Source organism: Triturus cristatus, chromosome 4_1 (genome assembly GCF_964204655.1).
Source record: "Triturus cristatus chromosome 4_1, aTriCri1.1, whole genome shotgun sequence".
NCBI classification, from domain to species: Eukaryota; Metazoa; Chordata; class Amphibia; order Caudata; family Salamandridae; genus Triturus; species Triturus cristatus.
Window position 1 is genome coordinate 150,741,605 of NC_140585.1, and position 18,211 is coordinate 150,759,815.

The 18,211-nt window shown below is 36.4% G+C and overlaps 21 non-coding genes across 21 annotated transcripts; all 21 read left to right on the forward strand.

The window, feature by feature from the left end:
- Positions 1-178: 178 nt before the first annotated feature.
- Positions 179-251, forward strand: TRNAK-UUU (transfer RNA lysine (anticodon UUU)). Its single transcript has one exon. It is a non-coding gene; the product is annotated as a tRNA-Lys (tRNA).
- Positions 252-592: 341 nt separating this feature from the next.
- TRNAR-UCU (transfer RNA arginine (anticodon UCU)) lies at positions 593-683 on the forward strand. Its single transcript is given in 2 exon segments — positions 593-629; positions 648-683. It is a non-coding gene; the product is annotated as a tRNA-Arg (tRNA).
- Positions 684-2,079: 1,396 nt separating this feature from the next.
- Positions 2,080-2,152, forward strand: TRNAK-UUU (transfer RNA lysine (anticodon UUU)). Its single transcript has one exon. It is a non-coding gene; the product is annotated as a tRNA-Lys (tRNA).
- A 341-nt stretch (positions 2,153-2,493) lies between these two features.
- TRNAR-UCU (transfer RNA arginine (anticodon UCU)) lies at positions 2,494-2,584 on the forward strand. Its single transcript is given in 2 exon segments — positions 2,494-2,530; positions 2,549-2,584. It is a non-coding gene; the product is annotated as a tRNA-Arg (tRNA).
- A 459-nt stretch (positions 2,585-3,043) lies between these two features.
- Positions 3,044-3,116, forward strand: TRNAK-UUU (transfer RNA lysine (anticodon UUU)). The gene has a single exon. It is a non-coding gene; the product is annotated as a tRNA-Lys (tRNA).
- Positions 3,117-3,980: 864 nt separating this feature from the next.
- On the forward strand, positions 3,981-4,053 carry TRNAK-UUU (transfer RNA lysine (anticodon UUU)). The gene has a single exon. It is a non-coding gene; the product is annotated as a tRNA-Lys (tRNA).
- Positions 4,054-4,394: 341 nt separating this feature from the next.
- TRNAR-UCU (transfer RNA arginine (anticodon UCU)) lies at positions 4,395-4,485 on the forward strand. Its single transcript is given in 2 exon segments — positions 4,395-4,431; positions 4,450-4,485. It is a non-coding gene; the product is annotated as a tRNA-Arg (tRNA).
- Positions 4,486-5,881: 1,396 nt separating this feature from the next.
- TRNAK-UUU (transfer RNA lysine (anticodon UUU)) lies at positions 5,882-5,954 on the forward strand. The gene has a single exon. It is a non-coding gene; the product is annotated as a tRNA-Lys (tRNA).
- A 342-nt stretch (positions 5,955-6,296) lies between these two features.
- On the forward strand, positions 6,297-6,387 carry TRNAR-UCU (transfer RNA arginine (anticodon UCU)). Its single transcript is given in 2 exon segments — positions 6,297-6,333; positions 6,352-6,387. It is a non-coding gene; the product is annotated as a tRNA-Arg (tRNA).
- Positions 6,388-7,783: 1,396 nt separating this feature from the next.
- On the forward strand, positions 7,784-7,856 carry TRNAK-UUU (transfer RNA lysine (anticodon UUU)). The gene has a single exon. It is a non-coding gene; the product is annotated as a tRNA-Lys (tRNA).
- Positions 7,857-8,198: 342 nt separating this feature from the next.
- On the forward strand, positions 8,199-8,289 carry TRNAR-UCU (transfer RNA arginine (anticodon UCU)). The gene is given in 2 exon segments: positions 8,199-8,235; positions 8,254-8,289. It is a non-coding gene; the product is annotated as a tRNA-Arg (tRNA).
- A 1,717-nt stretch (positions 8,290-10,006) lies between these two features.
- TRNAK-UUU (transfer RNA lysine (anticodon UUU)) lies at positions 10,007-10,079 on the forward strand. The gene has a single exon. It is a non-coding gene; the product is annotated as a tRNA-Lys (tRNA).
- A 342-nt stretch (positions 10,080-10,421) lies between these two features.
- On the forward strand, positions 10,422-10,512 carry TRNAR-UCU (transfer RNA arginine (anticodon UCU)). Its single transcript is given in 2 exon segments — positions 10,422-10,458; positions 10,477-10,512. It is a non-coding gene; the product is annotated as a tRNA-Arg (tRNA).
- A 1,396-nt stretch (positions 10,513-11,908) lies between these two features.
- Positions 11,909-11,981, forward strand: TRNAK-UUU (transfer RNA lysine (anticodon UUU)). Its single transcript has one exon. It is a non-coding gene; the product is annotated as a tRNA-Lys (tRNA).
- Positions 11,982-12,323: 342 nt separating this feature from the next.
- TRNAR-UCU (transfer RNA arginine (anticodon UCU)) lies at positions 12,324-12,414 on the forward strand. Its single transcript is given in 2 exon segments — positions 12,324-12,360; positions 12,379-12,414. It is a non-coding gene; the product is annotated as a tRNA-Arg (tRNA).
- A 1,396-nt stretch (positions 12,415-13,810) lies between these two features.
- On the forward strand, positions 13,811-13,883 carry TRNAK-UUU (transfer RNA lysine (anticodon UUU)). Its single transcript has one exon. It is a non-coding gene; the product is annotated as a tRNA-Lys (tRNA).
- A 341-nt stretch (positions 13,884-14,224) lies between these two features.
- Positions 14,225-14,315, forward strand: TRNAR-UCU (transfer RNA arginine (anticodon UCU)). Its single transcript is given in 2 exon segments — positions 14,225-14,261; positions 14,280-14,315. It is a non-coding gene; the product is annotated as a tRNA-Arg (tRNA).
- Positions 14,316-15,711: 1,396 nt separating this feature from the next.
- On the forward strand, positions 15,712-15,784 carry TRNAK-UUU (transfer RNA lysine (anticodon UUU)). Its single transcript has one exon. It is a non-coding gene; the product is annotated as a tRNA-Lys (tRNA).
- Positions 15,785-16,126: 342 nt separating this feature from the next.
- On the forward strand, positions 16,127-16,217 carry TRNAR-UCU (transfer RNA arginine (anticodon UCU)). The gene is given in 2 exon segments: positions 16,127-16,163; positions 16,182-16,217. It is a non-coding gene; the product is annotated as a tRNA-Arg (tRNA).
- Positions 16,218-17,613: 1,396 nt separating this feature from the next.
- Positions 17,614-17,686, forward strand: TRNAK-UUU (transfer RNA lysine (anticodon UUU)). Its single transcript has one exon. It is a non-coding gene; the product is annotated as a tRNA-Lys (tRNA).
- A 342-nt stretch (positions 17,687-18,028) lies between these two features.
- Positions 18,029-18,119, forward strand: TRNAR-UCU (transfer RNA arginine (anticodon UCU)). The gene is given in 2 exon segments: positions 18,029-18,065; positions 18,084-18,119. It is a non-coding gene; the product is annotated as a tRNA-Arg (tRNA).
- Positions 18,120-18,211: the final 92 nt, after the last annotated feature.

Sequence of the window (18,211 nt, forward strand, 5' to 3'; positions counted from 1 at the left end):
ATTTCAGGATTTAAAATAGATTACGTGTGCTGCTGAAATTTCAAATGCTTGAAATATCAATTAATTATTAAACTCTACATATTTGATTGCTAATATATGTAACCATATTAAGAATTAAAGTGTAGGTTGGTGTGCGTCCACATCATTTTTAGCTGATTTTTAGTTGCAGTGTTGCAGAGCCTGGATAGCTCAGTCGGTAGAGCATCAGACTTTTAATCTGAGGGTCCAGGGTTCAAGTCCCTGTTCAGGCGGTCGGCTACTTTAAAGAAAAAGTATTCTGATTGTACATTCTTTTTGTGTTCCACTGCATGATGAATAAGATATTCCATTACCAAAATTAAAAAAAATCGTCTTTCATGGAGAAGTGAAAAACCCATCTGTCTCATATATCAGATGACGATACACTAAACTTAAGTTGTATGCAGACTTACCAACTGTATCATGTAGTTTGACACGGTGAATAACTTTTACCCAATTCAATATTCAAAATATAGCCATGGTTATAGTATCCAATGAACTTTATAAAGTTGATCAACAGCTCAAAGCTCATTATTTCATTTCTGAATATCTGTGCACCTCATTCAAGCAGATTGGCTCTGTGGCGCAATGGATAGCGCATTGGACTTCTAGGTGAATGTCAAGAAGGTATTCAAAGGCTGTGGGTTCGAATCCCACCAGAGTCAGTTTTATCCCTGTTTATTTCATAACTATTTAAAGAAGTTATAAGCGATGCATGCATGCTTCTGCTTCACCAAAATCATTTGCTAAAAAAGGTCAGTAAAAGGAAGTCTATTTTAAAGAGACACCGTTCAATTTGGGTAATCTATGCAGAAGAGGAAATTGTCAGCTGTACTGATGAAAATATAATTTACTCGGAAGTAAGATTTTGGGCCCTTCCTTAATTTTACCATGTCAATAAACACATATGAATTTGACGTCAGCCAAAAAATGAGATAGTAGCAACTTCAGGACTAAAAATAAGGTTACATTTACTGAAGAAATTTCAAATGCTTGAAATATCAATTCATTATTATATTCTAGTGTATTTGGTACCTTCTTCAGGTAACCATCTTAAGAAACATAGCGTTAGTTGGGACACTGCCAAATTTTGATTAGGAGATTTTGAGGTTTGTTGTATCAGAGCCTGGATAGCTCAGTCGGTAGAGCATCAGACTTTTAATCTGAGGGTCCAGGGTTCAAGCCCCTGTTCAGGCGGTTTGTTTAAAGAAAATGTACTCTAATGACATGCTCTTTTCAGGATCCAATGAACGAGTAGTCCCATTAGAGTAATTGCAAGTTACTCTTAATGGAGCCATTAAATACCCATCGGTCGTGTACCATTTGACAAGAGTTAAGAAGACTTACCGCAACGGTATCATGTCGTTTGAGATGTTGATTATCTTTTCCCCAATTCAATGTTCAAAATGGAACCCTGCTTATAGTTTCCAAATCACTTTATAAAGTTGGTCAACCGCTGATAGCTCATCTTTTTATTTGAGAATTTCTGTTCACCTTGTTGAATCAGGTTGGATCTCTGGTGCAATGGATAGCGGCTTGGGGTTCTAGGCTAATGTAGAGAAAGCATTCAAAGTCTTTGGGTTGGAATACTAGCTGGGTCAGTTTTATCCCTCCTTTATCTTATAACTAATTGAAACAGTAACAAACAATGCCTGCTTCTGCATAACCAGAGACATTTACCAAAACGGCAGTGAAAGAAAGTCTATTTAAACAGACACTGTTTGCTTTGAAAATGTTGCATAATCTATGCCCAAGAGTAAATTTCCAGTTATACTGCTGGACATGTAATTTAGTACCTAGTAATAGTATTTGGCCTTTTACTAATTTCACAATGTCAATTTAGAGACATGATTTCTAAGTCAGCCGAAAATGAGATAGAACGAATTTCAGGATTTAAAATAGATTACGTGTGCTGCTGAAATTTCAAATGCTTGAAATATCAATTAATTATTAAACTCTACATATTTGATTGCTAATATATGTAACCATATTAAGAATTAAAGTGTAGGTTGGTGTGCGTCCACATCATTTTTAGCTGATTTTTAGTTGCAGCGTTGCAGAGCCTGGATAGCTCAGTCGGTAGAGCATCAGACTTTTAATCTGAGGGTCCAGGGTTCAAGTCCCTGTTCAGGCGGTCGGCTACTTTAAAGAAAAAGTATTCTGATTGTACATTCTTTTTGTGTTCCACTGCATGATGAATAAGATATTCCATTACCAAAATTAAAAAAAAACGTCTTTCATGGAGAAGTGAAAAACCCATCTGTCTCATATATCAGATGACGATACACTAAACTTAAGTTGTATGCAGACTTACCAACTGTATCATGTAGTTTGACACGGTGAATAACTTTTACCCAATTCAATATTCAAAATATAGCCATGGTTATAGTATCCAATGAACTTTATAAAGTTGATCAACAGCTCAAAGCTCATTATTTCATTTCTGAATATCTGTGCACCTCATTCAAGCAGATTGGCTCTGTGGCGCAATGGATAGCGCATTGGACTTCTAGGTGAATGTCAAGAAGGTATTCAAAGGCTGTGGGTTCGAATCCCACCAGAGTCAGTTTTATCCCTGTTTATTTCATAACTATTTAAAGAAGTTATAAGCGATGCATGCATGCTTCTGCTTCACCAAAATCATTTGCTAAAAAAGGTCAGTAAAAGGAAGTCTATTTTAAAGAGACACCGTTCAATTTGGGTAATCTATGCAGAAGAGGAAATTGTCAGCTGTACTGATGAAAATATAATTTACTCGGAAGTAAGATTTTGGGCCCTTCCTTAATTTTACCATGTCAATAAACACATATGAATTTGACGTCAGCAAAAAAATGAGATAGTAGCAACTTCAGGACTAAAAATAAGGTTACATTTACTGAAGAAATTTCAAATGCTTGAAATATCAATTCATTATTATATTCTAGTGTATTTGGTACCTTCTTCAGGTAACCATCTTAAGAAACATAGCGTTAGTTGGGACACTGCCAAATTTTGATTAGGTGATTTTGAGGTTTGCTGTATCAGAGCCTGGATAGCTCAGTCGGTAGAGCATCAGACTTTTAATCTGAGGGTCCAGGGTTCAAGTCCCTGTTCAGGCGGTTTGTTTAAAGAAAATGTACTCTAATGACATGCTCTTTTCAGGATCCAATGAACGAGTAGTCCCATTAGAGTAATTGCAAGTTACTCTTAATGGAGCCATTAAATACCCATCGGTCGTGTACCATTTGACAAGAGTTAAGAAGACTTACCGCAACGGTATCATGTCGTTTGAGATGTTGATTATCTTTTCCCCAATTCAATGTTCAAAATGGAACCCTGCTTATAGTTTCCAAATCACTTTATAAAGTTGGTCAACCGCTGATAGCTCATCTTTTTATTTGAGAATTTCTGTTCACCTTGTTGAATCAGGTTGGATCTCTGGTGCAATGGATAGCGGCTTGGGGTTCTAGGCGAATGTAGAGAAAGCATTCAAAGTCTTTGGGTTGGAATACTAGCTGGGTCAGTTTTATCCCTCCTTTATCTTATAACTAATTGAAACAGTAACAAACAATGCCTGCTTCTGCATAACCAGAGACATTTACCAAAACGGCAGTGAAAGAAAGTCTATTTAAACAGACACTGTTTGCTTTGAAAATGTTGCATAATCTATGCCCAAGAGTAAATTTCCAGTTATACTGCCGGACATGTAATTTAGTACCTAGTAATAGTATTTGGCCTTTTACTAATTTCACAATGTCAATTTAGAGACATGATTTCTAAGTCAGCCGAAAATGAGATAGAACGAATTTCAGGATTTAAAATAGATTACGTGTGCTGCTGAAATTTCAAATGCTTGAAATATCAATTAATTATTAAACTCTACATATTTGATTGCTAATATATGTAACCATATTAAGAATTAAAGTGTAGGTTGGTGTGCGTCCACATCATTTTTAGCTGATTTTTAGTTGCAGTGTTGCAGAGCCTGGATAGCTCAGTCGGTAGAGCATCAGACTTTTAATCTGAGGGTCCAGGGTTCAAGTCCCTGTTCAGGCGGTCGGCTACTTTAAAGAAAAAGTATTCTGATTGTACATTCTTTTTGTGTTCCACTGCATGATGAATAAGATATTCCATTACCAAAATTAAAAAAAATCGTCTTTCATGGAGAAGTGAAAAACCCATCTGTCTCATATATCAGATGACGATACACTAAACTTAAGTTGTATGCAGACTTACCAACTGTATCATGTAGTTTGACACGGTGAATAACTTTTACCCAATTCAATATTCAAAATATAGCCATGGTTATAGTATCCAATGAACTTTATAAAGTTGATCAACAGCTCAAAGCTCATTATTTCATTTCTGAATATCTGTGCACCTCATTCAAGCAGATTGGCTCTGTGGCGCAATGGATAGCGCATTGGACTTCTAGGTGAATGTCAAGAAGGTATTCAAAGGCTGTGGGTTCGAATCCCACCAGAGTCAGTTTTATCCCTGTTTATTTCATAACTATTTAAAGAAGTTATAAGCGATGCATGCATGCTTCTGCTTCACCAAAATCATTTGCTAAAAAAGGTCAGTAAAAGGAAGTCTATTTTAAAGAGACACCGTTCAATTTGGGTAATCTATGCAGAAGAGGAAATTGTCAGCTGTACTGATGAAAATATAATTTACTCGGAAGTAAGATTTTGGGCCCTTCCTTAATTTTACCATGTCAATAAACACATATGAATTTGACGTCAGCCAAAAAATGAGATAGTAGCAACTTCAGGACTAAAAATAAGGTTACATTTACTGAAGAAATTTCAAATGCTTGAAATATCAATTCATTATTATATTCTAGTGTATTTGGTACCTTCTTCAGGTAACCATCTTAAGAAACATAGCGTTAGTTGGGACACTGCCAAATTTTGATTAGGAGATTTTGAGGTTTGTTGTATCAGAGCCTGGATAGCTCAGTCGGTAGAGCATCAGACTTTTAATCTGAGGGTCCAGGGTTCAAGCCCCTGTTCAGGCGGTTTGTTTAAAGAAAATGTACTCTAATGACATGCTCTTTTCAGGATCCAATGAACGAGTAGTCCCATTAGAGTAATTGCAAGTTACTCTTAATGGAGCCATTAAATACCCATCGGTCGTGTACCATTTGACAAGAGTTAAGAAGACTTACCGCAACGGTATCATGTCGTTTGAGATGTTGATTATCTTTTCCCCAATTCAATGTTCAAAATGGAACCCTGCTTATAGTTTCCAAATCACTTTATAAAGTTGGTCAACCGCTGATAGCTCATCTTTTTATTTGAGAATTTCTGTTCACCTTGTTGAATCAGGTTGGATCTCTGGTGCAATGGATAGCGGCTTGGGGTTCTAGGCTAATGTAGAGAAAGCATTCAAAGTCTTTGGGTTGGAATACTAGCTGGGTCAGTTTTATCCCTCCTTTATCTTATAACTAATTGAAACAGTAACAAACAATGCCTGCTTCTGCATAACCAGAGACATTTACCAAAACGGCAGTGAAAGAAAGTCTATTTAAACAGACACTGTTTGCTTTGAAAATGTTGCATAATCTATGCCCAAGAGTAAATTTCCAGTTATACTGCTGGACATGTAATTTAGTACCTAGTAATAGTATTTGGCCTTTTACTAATTTCACAATGTCAATTTAGAGACATGATTTCTAAGTCAGCCGAAAATGAGATAGAACGAATTTCAGGATTTAAAATAGATTACGTGTGCTGCTGAAATTTCAAATGCTTGAAATATCAATTAATTATTAAACTCTACATATTTGATTGCTAATATATGTAACCATATTAAGAATTAAAGTGTAGGTTGGTGTGCGTCCACATCATTTTTAGCTGATTTTTAGTTGCAGCGTTGCAGAGCCTGGATAGCTCAGTCGGTAGAGCATCAGACTTTTAATCTGAGGGTCCAGGGTTCAAGTCCCTGTTCAGGCGGTCGGCTACTTTAAAGAAAAAGTATTCTGATTGTACATTCTTTTTGTGTTCCACTGCATGATGAATAAGATATTCCATTACCAAAATTAAAAAAAAAACGTCTTTCATGGAGAAGTGAAAAACCCATCTGTCTCATATATCAGATGACGATACACTAAACTTAAGTTGTATGCAGACTTACCAACTGTATCATGTAGTTTGACACGGTGAATAACTTTTACCCAATTCAATATTCAAAATATAGCCATGGTTATAGTATCCAATGAACTTTATAAAGTTGATCAACAGCTCAAAGCTCATTATTTCATTTCTGAATATCTGTGCACCTCATTCAAGCAGATTGGCTCTGTGGCGCAATGGATAGCGCATTGGACTTCTAGGTGAATGTCAAGAAGGTATTCAAAGGCTGTGGGTTCGAATCCCACCAGAGTCAGTTTTATCCCTGTTTATTTCATAACTATTTAAAGAAGTTATAAGCGATGCATGCATGCTTCTGCTTCACCAAAATCATTTGCTAAAAAAGGTCAGTAAAAGGAAGTCTATTTTAAAGAGACACCGTTCAATTTGGGTAATCTATGCAGAAGAGGAAATTGTCAGCTGTACTGATGAAAATATAATTTACTCGGAAGTAAGATTTTGGGCCCTTCCTTAATTTTACCATGTCAATAAACACATATGAATTTGACGTCAGCAAAAAAATGAGATAGTAGCAACTTCAGGACTAAAAATAAGGTTACATTTACTGAAGAAATTTCAAATGCTTGAAATATCAATTCATTATTATATTCTAGTGTATTTGGTACCTTCTTCAGGTAACCATCTTAAGAAACATAGCGTTAGTTGGGACACTGCCAAATTTTGATTAGGTGATTTTGAGGTTTGCTGTATCAGAGCCTGGATAGCTCAGTCGGTAGAGCATCAGACTTTTAATCTGAGGGTCCAGGGTTCAAGCCCCTGTTCAGGCGGTTTGTTTAAAGAAAATGTACTCTAATGACATGCTCTTTTCAGGATCCAATGAACGAGTAGTCCCATTAGAGTAATTGCAAGTTACTCTTAATGGAGCCATTAAATACCCATCGGTCGTGTACCATTTGACAAGAGTTAAGAAGACTTACCGCAACGGTATCATGTCGTTTGAGATGTTGGTTATCTTTTCCCCAATTCAATGTTCAAAATGGAACCCTGCTTATAGTTTCCAAATCACTTTATAAAGTTGGTCAACCGCTGATAGCTCATCTTTTTATTTGAGAATTTCTGTTCACCTTGTTGAATCAGGTTGGATCTCTGGTGCAATGGATAGCGGCTTGGGGTTCTAGGCTAATGTAGAGAAAGCATTCAAAGTCTTTGGGTTGGAATACTAGCTGGGTCAGTTTTATCCCTCCTTTATCTTATAACTAATTGAAACAGTAACAAACAATGCCTGCTTCTGCATAACCAGAGACATTTACCAAAACGGCAGTGAAAGAACGTCTATTTAAACAGACACTGTTTGCTTTGAAAATGTTGCATAATCTATGCCCAAGAGTAAATTTCCAGTTATACTGCTGGACATGTAATTTAGTACCTAGTAATAGTATTTGGCCTTTTACTAATTTCACAATGTCAATTTAGAGACATGATTTCTAAGTCAGCCGAAAATGAGATAGAACGAATTTCAGGATTTAAAATAGATTACGTGTGCTGCTGAAATTTCAAATGCTTGAAATATCAATTAATTATTAAACTCTACATATTTGATTGCTTATATATGTAACCATATTAAGAATTAAAGTGTAGGTTGGTGTGCGTCCACATCATTTTTAGCTGATTTTTAGTTGCAGTGTTGCAGAGCCTGGATAGCTCAGTCGGTAGAGCATCAGACTTTTAATCTGAGGGTCCAGGGTTCAAGTCCCTGTTCAGGCGGTCGGCTACTTTAAAGAAAAAGTATTCTGATTGTACATTCTTTTTGTGTTCCACTGCATGATGAATAAGATATTCCATTACCAAAATTAAAAAAAAAACGTCTTTCATGGAGAAGTGAAAAACCCATCTGTCTCATATATCAGATGACGATACACTAAACTTAAGTTGTATGCAGACTTACCAACTGTATCATGTAGTTTGACACGGTGAATAACTTTTACCCAATTCAATATTCAAAATATAGCCATGGTTATAGTATCCAATGAACTTTATAAAGTTGATCAACAGCTCAAAGCTCATTATTTCATTTCTGAATATCTGTGCACCTCATTCAAGCAGATTGGCTCTGTGGCGCAATGGATAGCGCATTGGACTTCTAGGTGAATGTCAAGAAGGTATTCAAAGGCTGTGGGTTCGAATCCCACCAGAGTCAGTTTTATCCCTGTTTATTTCATAACTATTTAAAGAAGTTATAAGCGATGCATGCATGCTTCTGCTTCACCAAAATCATTTGCTAAAAAAGGTCAGTAAAAGGAAGTCTATTTTAAAGAGACACCGTTCAATTTGGGTAATCTATGCAGAAGAGGAAATTGTCAGCTGTACTGATGAAAATATAATTTACTCGGAAGTAAGATTTTGGGCCCTTCCTTAATTTTACCATGTCAATAAACACATATGAATTTGACGTCAGCAAAAAAATGAGATAGTAGCAACTTCAGGACTAAAAATAAGGTTACATTTACTGAAGAAATTTCAAATGCTTGAAATATCAATTCATTATTATATTCTAGTGTATTTGGTACCTTCTTCAGGTAACCATCTTAAGAAACATAGCGTTAGTTGGGACACTGCCAAATTTTGATTAGGTGATTTTGAGGTTTGCTGTATCAGAGCCTGGATAGCTCAGTCGGTAGAGCATCAGACTTTTAATCTGAGGGTCCAGGGTTCAAGCCCCTGTTCAGGCGGTTTGTTTAAAGAAAATGTACTCTAATGACATGCTCTTTTCAGGATCCAATGAACGAGTAGTCCCATTAGAGTAATTGCAAGTTACTCTTAATGGAGCCATTAAATACCCATCGGTCGTGTACCATTTGACAAGAGTTAAGAAGACTTACCGCAACGGTATCATGTCGTTTGAGATGTTGATTATCTTTTCTAGGGGTGGGCGGAATTTGCGGAATTGCGTTACGCAAATCTCCGCGAAACGGTAAAAATCTCCGCGAACACGCAGAAATTCCGCGAACACGCGGAATTGCTTGCTCGCGATGCTTTTTTCCTGTTCACAATTGCTGTTTGCGTGCTCGGGGAGAAATATCTCGCGAACACGCATTTTGAGATCGCGAACAAGCAAAAATTTCACGAAATCGCGGAAAGCAGACTTTTTAGCAATTTCGCGTTCTCCGCGGAACGCGAAATTACGCAAATTACGCAAATTCCGCGAGCGGAACGGAATTTACCGCCCAGGCCTAATCTTTTCCCCAATTCAATGTTCAAAATGGAACCCTGCTTATAGTTTCCAAATCACTTTATAAAGTTGGTCAACCGCTGATAGCTCATCTTTTTATTTGAGAATTTCTGTTCACCTTGTTGAATCAGGTTGGATCTCTGGTGCAATGGATAGCGGCTTGGGGTTCTAGGCTAATGTAGAGAAAGCATTCAAAGTCTTTGGGTTGGAATACTAGCTGGGTCAGTTTTATCCCTCCTTTATCTTATAACTAATTGAAACAGTAACAAACAATGCCTGCTTCTGCATAACCAGAGACATTTACCAAAACGGCAGTGAAAGAACGTCTATTTAAACAGACACTGTTTGCTTTGAAAATGTTGCATAATCTATGCCCAAGAGTAAATTTCCAGTTATACTGCTGGACATGTAATTTAGTACCTAGTAATAGTATTTGGCCTTTTACTAATTTCACAATGTCAATTTAGAGACATGATTTCTAAGTCAGCCGAAAATGAGATAGAACGAATTTCAGGATTTAAAATAGATTACGTGTGCTGCTGAAATTTCAAATGCTTGAAATATCAATTAATTATTAAACTCTACATATTTGATTGCTTATATATGTAACCATATTAAGAATTAAAGTGTAGGTTGGTGTGCGTCCACATCATTTTTAGCTGATTTTTAGTTGCAGTGTTGCAGAGCCTGGATAGCTCAGTCGGTAGAGCATCAGACTTTTAATCTGAGGGTCCAGGGTTCAAGTCCCTGTTCAGGCGGTCGGCTACTTTAAAGAAAAAGTATTCTGATTGTACATTCTTTTTGTGTTCCACTGCATGATGAATAAGATATTCCATTACCAAAATTAAAAAAAAAACGTCTTTCATGGAGAAGTGAAAAACCCATCTGTCTCATATATCAGATGACGATACACTAAACTTAAGTTGTATGCAGACTTACCAACTGTATCATGTAGTTTGACACGGTGAATAACTTTTACCCAATTCAATATTCAAAATATAGCCATGGTTATAGTATCCAATGAACTTTATAAAGTTGATCAACAGCTCAAAGCTCATTATTTCATTTCTGAATATCTGTGCACCTCATTCAAGCAGATTGGCTCTGTGGCGCAATGGATAGCGCATTGGACTTCTAGGTGAATGTCAAGAAGGTATTCAAAGGCTGTGGGTTCGAATCCCACCAGAGTCAGTTTTATCCCTGTTTATTTCATAACTATTTAAAGAAGTTATAAGCGATGCATGCATGCTTCTGCTTCACCAAAATCATTTGCTAAAAAAGGTCAGTAAAAGGAAGTCTATTTTAAAGAGACACCGTTCAATTTGGGTAATCTATGCAGAAGAGGAAATTGTCAGCTGTACTGATGAAAATATAATTTACTCGGAAGTAAGATTTTGGGCCCTTCCTTAATTTTACCATGTCAATAAACACATATGAATTTGACGTCAGCAAAAAAATGAGATAGTAGCAACTTCAGGACTAAAAATAAGGTTACATTTACTGAAGAAATTTCAAATGCTTGAAATATCAATTCATTATTATATTCTAGTGTATTTGGTACCTTCTTCAGGTAACCATCTTAAGAAACATAGCGTTAGTTGGGACACTGCCAAATTTTGATTAGGTGATTTTGAGGTTTGCTGTATCAGAGCCTGGATAGCTCAGTCGGTAGAGCATCAGACTTTTAATCTGAGGGTCCAGGGTTCAAGCCCCTGTTCAGGCGGTTTGTTTAAAGAAAATGTACTCTAATGACATGCTCTTTTCAGGATCCAATGAACGAGTAGTCCCATTAGAGTAATTGCAAGTTACTCTTAATGGAGCCATTAAATACCCATCGGTCGTGTACCATTTGACAAGAGTTAAGAAGACTTACCGCAACGGTATCATGTCGTTTGAGATGTTGATTATCTTTTCCCCAATTCAATGTTCAAAATGGAACCCTGCTTATAGTTTCCAAATCACTTTATAAAGTTGGTCAACCGCTGATAGCTCATCTTTTTATTTGAGAATTTCTGTTCACCTTGTTGAATCAGGTTGGATCTCTGGTGCAATGGATAGCGGCTTGGGGTTCTAGGCTAATGTAGAGAAAGCATTCAAAGTCTTTGGGTTGGAATACTAGCTGGGTCAGTTTTATCCCTCCTTTATCTTATAACTAATTGAAACAGTAACAAACAATGCCTGCTTCTGCATAACCAGAGACATTTACCAAAACGGCAGTGAAAGAAAGTCTATTTAAACAGACACTGTTTGCTTTGAAAATGTAGCATAATCTATGCCCAAGAGTAAATTTCCAGTTATACTGCTGGACATGTAATTTAGTACCTAGTAATAGTATTTGGCCTTTTACTAATTTCACAATGTCAATTTAGAGACATGATTTCTAAGTCAGCCGAAAATGAGATAGAACGAATTTCAGGATTTAAAATAGATTACGTGTGCTGCTGAAATTTCAAATGCTTGAAATATCAATTAATTATTAAACTCTACATATTTGATTGCTTATATATGTAACCATATTAAGAATTAAAGTGTAGGTTGGTGTGCGTCCACATCATTTTTAGCTGATTTTTAGTTGCAGTGTTGCAGAGCCTGGATAGCTCAGTCGGTAGAGCATCAGACTTTTAATCTGAGGGTCCAGGGTTCAAGTCCCTGTTCAGGCGGTCGGCTACTTTAAAGAAAAAGTATTCTGATTGTACATTCTTTTTGTGTTCCACTGCATGATGAATAAGATATTCCATTACCAAAATTAAAAAAAAAACGTCTTTCATGGAGAAGTGAAAAACCCATCTGTCTCATATATCAGATGACGATACACTAAACTTAAGTTGTATGCAGACTTACCAACTGTATCATGTAGTTTGACACGGTGAATAACTTTTACCCAATTCAATATTCAAAATATAGCCATGGTTATAGTATCCAATGAACTTTATAAAGTTGATCAACAGCTCAAAGCTCATTATTTCATTTCTGAATATCTGTGCACCTCATTCAAGCAGATTGGCTCTGTGGCGCAATGGATAGCGCATTGGACTTCTAGGTGAATGTCAAGAAGGTATTCAAAGGCTGTGGGTTCGAATCCCACCAGAGTCAGTTTTATCCCTGTTTATTTCATAACTTTTTAAAGAAGTTATAAGCGATGCATGCATGCTTCTGCTTCACCAAAATCATTTGCTAAAAAAGGTCAGTAAAAGGAAGTCTATTTTAAAGAGACACCGTTCAATTTGGGTAATCTATGCAGAAGAGGAAATTGTCAGCTGTACTGATGAAAATATAATTTACTCGGAAGTAAGATTTTGGGCCCTTCCTTAATTTTACCATGTCAATAAACACATATGAATTTGACGTCAGCAAAAAAATGAGATAGTAGCAACTTCAGGACTAAAAATAAGGTTACATTTACTGAAGAAATTTCAAATGCTTGAAATATCAATTCATTATTATATTCTAGTGTATTTGGTACCTTCTTCAGGTAACCATCTTAAGAAACATAGCGTTAGTTGGGACACTGCCAAATTTTGATTAGGTGATTTTGAGGTTTGCTGTATCAGAGCCTGGATAGCTCAGTCGGTAGAGCATCAGACTTTTAATCTGAGGGTCCAGGGTTCAAGCCCCTGTTCAGGCGGTTTGTTTAAAGAAAATGTACTCTAATGACATGCTCTTTTCAGGATCCAATGAACGAGTAGTCCCATTAGAGTAATTGCAAGTTACTCTTAATGGAGCCATTAAATACCCATCGGTCGTGTACCATTTGACAAGAGTTAAGAAGACTTACCGCAACGGTATCATGTCGTTTGAGATGTTGATTATCTTTTCCCCAATTCAATGTTCAAAATGGAACCCTGCTTATAGTTTCCAAATCACTTTATAAAGTTGGTCAACCGCTGATAGCTCATCTTTTTATTTGAGAATTTCTGTTCACCTTGTTGAATCAGGTTGGATCTCTGGTGCAATGGATAGCGGCTTGGGGTTCTAGGCTAATGTAGAGAAAGCATTCAAAGTCTTTGGGTTGGAATACTAGCTGGGTCAGTTTTATCCCTCCTTTATCTTATAACTAATTGAAACAGTAACAAACAATGCCTGCTTCTGCATAACCAGAGACATTTACCAAAACGGCAGTGAAAGAAAGTCTATTTAAACAGACACTGTTTGCTTTGAAAATGTTGCATAATCTATGCCCAAGAGTAAATTTCCAGTTATACTGCTGGACATGTAATTTAGTACCTAGTAATAGTATTTGGCCTTTTACTAATTTCACAATGTCAATTTAGAGACATGATTTCTAAGTCAGCCGAAAATGAGATAGAACGAATTTCAGGATTTAAAATAGATTACGTGTGCTGCTGAAATTTCAAATGCTTGAAATATCAATTAATTATTAAACTCTACATATTTGATTGCTAATATATGTAACCATATTAAGAATTAAAGTGTAGGTTGGTGTGCGTCCACATCATTTTTAGCTGATTTTTAGTTGCAGTGTTGCAGAGCCTGGATAGCTCAGTCGGTAGAGCATCAGACTTTTAATCTGAGGGTCCAGGGTTCAAGTCCCTGTTCAGGCGGTCGGCTACTTTAAAGAAAAAGTATTCTGATTGTACATTCTTTTTGTGTTCCACTGCATGATGAATAAGATATTCCATTACCAAAATTAAAAAAAATCGTCTTTCATGGAGAAGTGAAAAACCCATCTGTCTCATATATCAGATGACGATACACTAAACTTAAGTTGTATGCAGACTTACCAACTGTATCATGTAGTTTGACACGGTGAATAACTTTTACCCAATTCAATATTCAAAATATAGCCATGGTTATAGTATCCAATGAACTTTATAAAGTTGATCAACAGCTCAAAGCTCATTATTTCATTTCTGAATATCTGTGCACCTCATTCAAGCAGATTGGCTCTGTGGCGCAATGGATAGCGCATTGGACTTCTAGGTGAATGTCAAGAAGGTATTCAAAGGCTGTGGGTTCGAATCCCACCAGAGTCAGTTTTATCCCTGTTTATTTCATAACTATTTAAAGAAGTTATAAGCGATGCATGCATGCTTCTGCTTCACCAAAATCATTTGCTAAAAAAGGTCAGTAAAAGGAAGTCTATTTTAAAGAGACACCGTTCAATTTGGGTAATCTATGCAGAAGAGGAAATTGTCAGCTGTACTGATGAAAATATAATTTACTCGGAAGTAAGATTTTGGGCCCTTCCTTAATTTTACCATGTCAATAAACACATATGAATTTGACGTCAGCAAAAAAATGAGATAGTAGCAACTTCAGGACTAAAAATAAGGTTACATTTACTGAAGAAATTTCAAATGCTTGAAATATCAATTCATTATTATATTCTAGTGTATTTGGTACCTTCTTCAGGTAACCATCTTAAGAAACATAGCGTTAGTTGGGACACTGCCAAATTTTGATTAGGTGATTTTGAGGTTTGCTGTATCAGAGCCTGGATAGCTCAGTCGGTAGAGCATCAGACTTTTAATCTGAGGGTCCAGGGTTCAAGCCCCTGTTCAGGCGGTTTGTTTAAAGAAAATGTACTCTAATGACATGCTCTTTTCAGGATCCAATGAACGAGTAGTCCCATTAGAGTAATTGCAAGTTACTCTTAATGGAGCCATTAAATACCCATCGGTCGTGTACCATTTGACAAGAGTTAAGAAGACTTACCGCAACGGTATCATGTCGTTTGAGATGTTGATTATCTTTTCCCCAATTCAATGTTCAAAATGGAACCCTGCTTATAGTTTCCAAATCACTTTATAAAGTTGGTCAACCGCTGATAGCTCATCTTTTTATTTGAGAATTTCTGTTCACCTTGTTGAATCAGGTTGGATCTCTGGTGCAATGGATAGCGGCTTGGGGTTCTAGGCTAATGTAGAGAAAGCATTCAAAGTCTTTGGGTTGGAATACTAGCTGGGTCAGTTTTATCCCTCCTTTATCTTATAACTAATTGAAACAGTAACAAACAATGCCTGCTTCTGCATAACCAGAGACATTTACCAAAACGGCAGTGAAAGAAAGTCTATTTAAACAGACACTGTTTGCTTTGAAAATGTTGCATAATCTATGCCCAAGAGTAAATTTCCAGTTATACTGCTGGACATGTTATTTAGTACCTAGTAATAGTATTTGGCCTTTTACTAATTTCACAATGTCAATTTAGAGACATGATTTCTAAGTCAGCCGAAAATGAGATAGAACGAATTTCAGGATTTAAAATAGATTACGTGTGCTGCTGAAATTTCAAATGCTTGAAATATCAATTAATTATTAAACTCTACATATTTGATTGCTAATATATGTAACCATATTAAGAATTAAAGTGTAGGTTGGTGTGCGTCCACATCATTTTTAGCTGATTTTTAGTTGCAGTGTTGCAGAGCCTGGATAGCTCAGTCGGTAGAGCATCAGACTTTTAATCTGAGGGTCCAGGGTTCAAGTCCCTGTTCAGGCGGTCGGCTACTTTAAAGAAAAAGTATTCTGATTGTACATTCTTTTTGTGTTCCACTGCATGATGAATAAGATATTCCATTACCAAAATTAAAAAAAAAACGTCTTTCATGGAGAAGTGAAAAACCCATCTGTCTCATATATCAGATGACGATACACTAAACTTAAGTTGTATGCAGACTTACCAACTGTATCATGTAGTTTGACACGGTGAATAACTTTTACCCAATTCAATATTCAAAATATAGCCATGGTTATAGTATCCAATGAACTTTATAAAGTTGATCAACAGCTCAAAGCTCATTATTTCATTTCTGAATATCTGTGCACCTCATTTAAGCAGATTGGCTCTGTGGCGCAATGGATAGCGCATTGGACTTCTAGGTGAATGTCAAGAAGGTATTCAAAGGCTGTGGGTTCGAATCCCACCAGAGTCAGTTTTATCCCTGTTTATTTCATAACTATTTAAAGAAGTTATAAGCGATGCATGCATGCTTCTGCTTCACCAAAATCATTTGCTAAAAAAGGTCAGTAAAAGGAAGTCTATTTTAAAGAGACACCGTTCAATTTGGGTAATCTATGCAGAAGAGGAAATTGTCAGCTGTACTGATGAAAATATAATTTACTCGGAAGTAAGATTTTGGGCCCTTCCTTAATTTTACCATGTCAATAAACACATATGAATTTGACGTCAGCAAAAAAATGAGATAGTAGCAACTTCAGGACTAAAAATAAGGTTACATTTACTGAAGAAATTTCAAATGCTTGAAATATCAATTCATTATTATATTCTAGTGTATTTGGTACCTTCTTCAGGTAACCATCTTAAGAAACATAGCGTTAGTTGGGACACTGCCAAATTTTGATTAGGTGATTTTGAGGTTTGCTGTATCAGAGCCTGGATAGCTCAGTCGGTAGAGCATCAGACTTTTAATCTGAGGGTCCAGGGTTCAAGCCCCTGTTCAGGCGGTTTGTTTAAAGAAAATGTACTCTAATGACATGCTCTTTTCAGGATCCAATGAACGAGTAGTCCCATTAGAGTAATTGCAAGTTACTCTTAATGGAGCCATTAAATACCCATCGGTCGTGTACCATTTGACAAGAGTTAAGAAGACTTACCGCAACGGTATCATGTCGTTTGAGATGTTGATTATCTTTTCCCCAATTCAATGTTCAAAATGGAACCCTGCTTATAGTTTCCAAATCACTTTATAAAGTTGGTCAACCGCTGATAGCTCATCTTTTTATTTGAGAATTTCTGTTCACCTTGTTGAATCAGGTTGGATCTCTGGTGCAATGGATAGCGGCTTGGGGTTCTAGGCTAATGTAGAGAAAGCATTCAAAGTCTTTGGGTTGGAATACTAGCTGGGTCAGTTTTATCCCTCCTTTATCTTATAACTAATTGAAACAGTAACAAACAATGCCTGCTTCTGCATAACCAGAGACATTTACCAAAACGGCAGTGAAAGAAAGTCTATTTAAACAGACACTGTTTGCTTTGAAAATGTTGCATAATCTATGCCCAAGAGTAAATTTCCAGTTATACTGCTGGACATGTTATTTAGTACCTAGTAATAGTATTTGGCCTTTTACTAATTTCACAATGTCAATTTAGAGACATGATTTCTAAGTCAGCCGAAAATGAGATAGAACGAATTTCAGGATTTAAAATAGATTACGTGTGCTGCTGAAATTTCAAATGCTTGAAATATCAATTAATTATTAAACTCTACATATTTGATTGCTAATATATGTAACCATATTAAGAATTAAAGTGTAGGTTGGTGTGCGTCCACATCATTTTTAGCTGATTTTTAGTTGCAGTGTTGCAGAGCCTGGATAGCTCAGTCGGTAGAGCATCAGACTTTTAATCTGAGGGTCCAGGGTTCAAGTCCCTGTTCAGGCGGTCGGCTACTTTAAAGAAAAAGTATTCTGATTGTACATTCTTTTTGTGTTCCACTGCATGATGAATAAGATATTCCATTACCAAAATTAAAAAAAAAACGTCTTTCATGGAGAAGTGAAAAACCCATCTGTCTCATATATCAGATGACGATACACTAAACTTAAGTTGTATGCAGACTTACCAACTGTATCATGTAGTTTGACACGGTGAATAACTTTTACCCAATTCAATATTCAAAATATAGCCATGGTTATAGTATCCAATGAACTTTATAAAGTTGATCAACAGCTCAAAGCTCATTATTTCATTTCTGAATATCTGTGCACCTCATTCAAGCAGATTGGCTCTGTGGCGCAATGGATAGCGCATTGGACTTCTAGGTGAATGTCAAGAAGGTATTCAAAGGCTGTGGGTTCGAATCCCACCAGAGTCAGTTTTATCCCTGTTTATTTCATAACTATTTAAAGAAGTTATAAGCGATGCATGCATGCTTCTGCTTCACCAAAATCATTTGCTAAAAAAGGT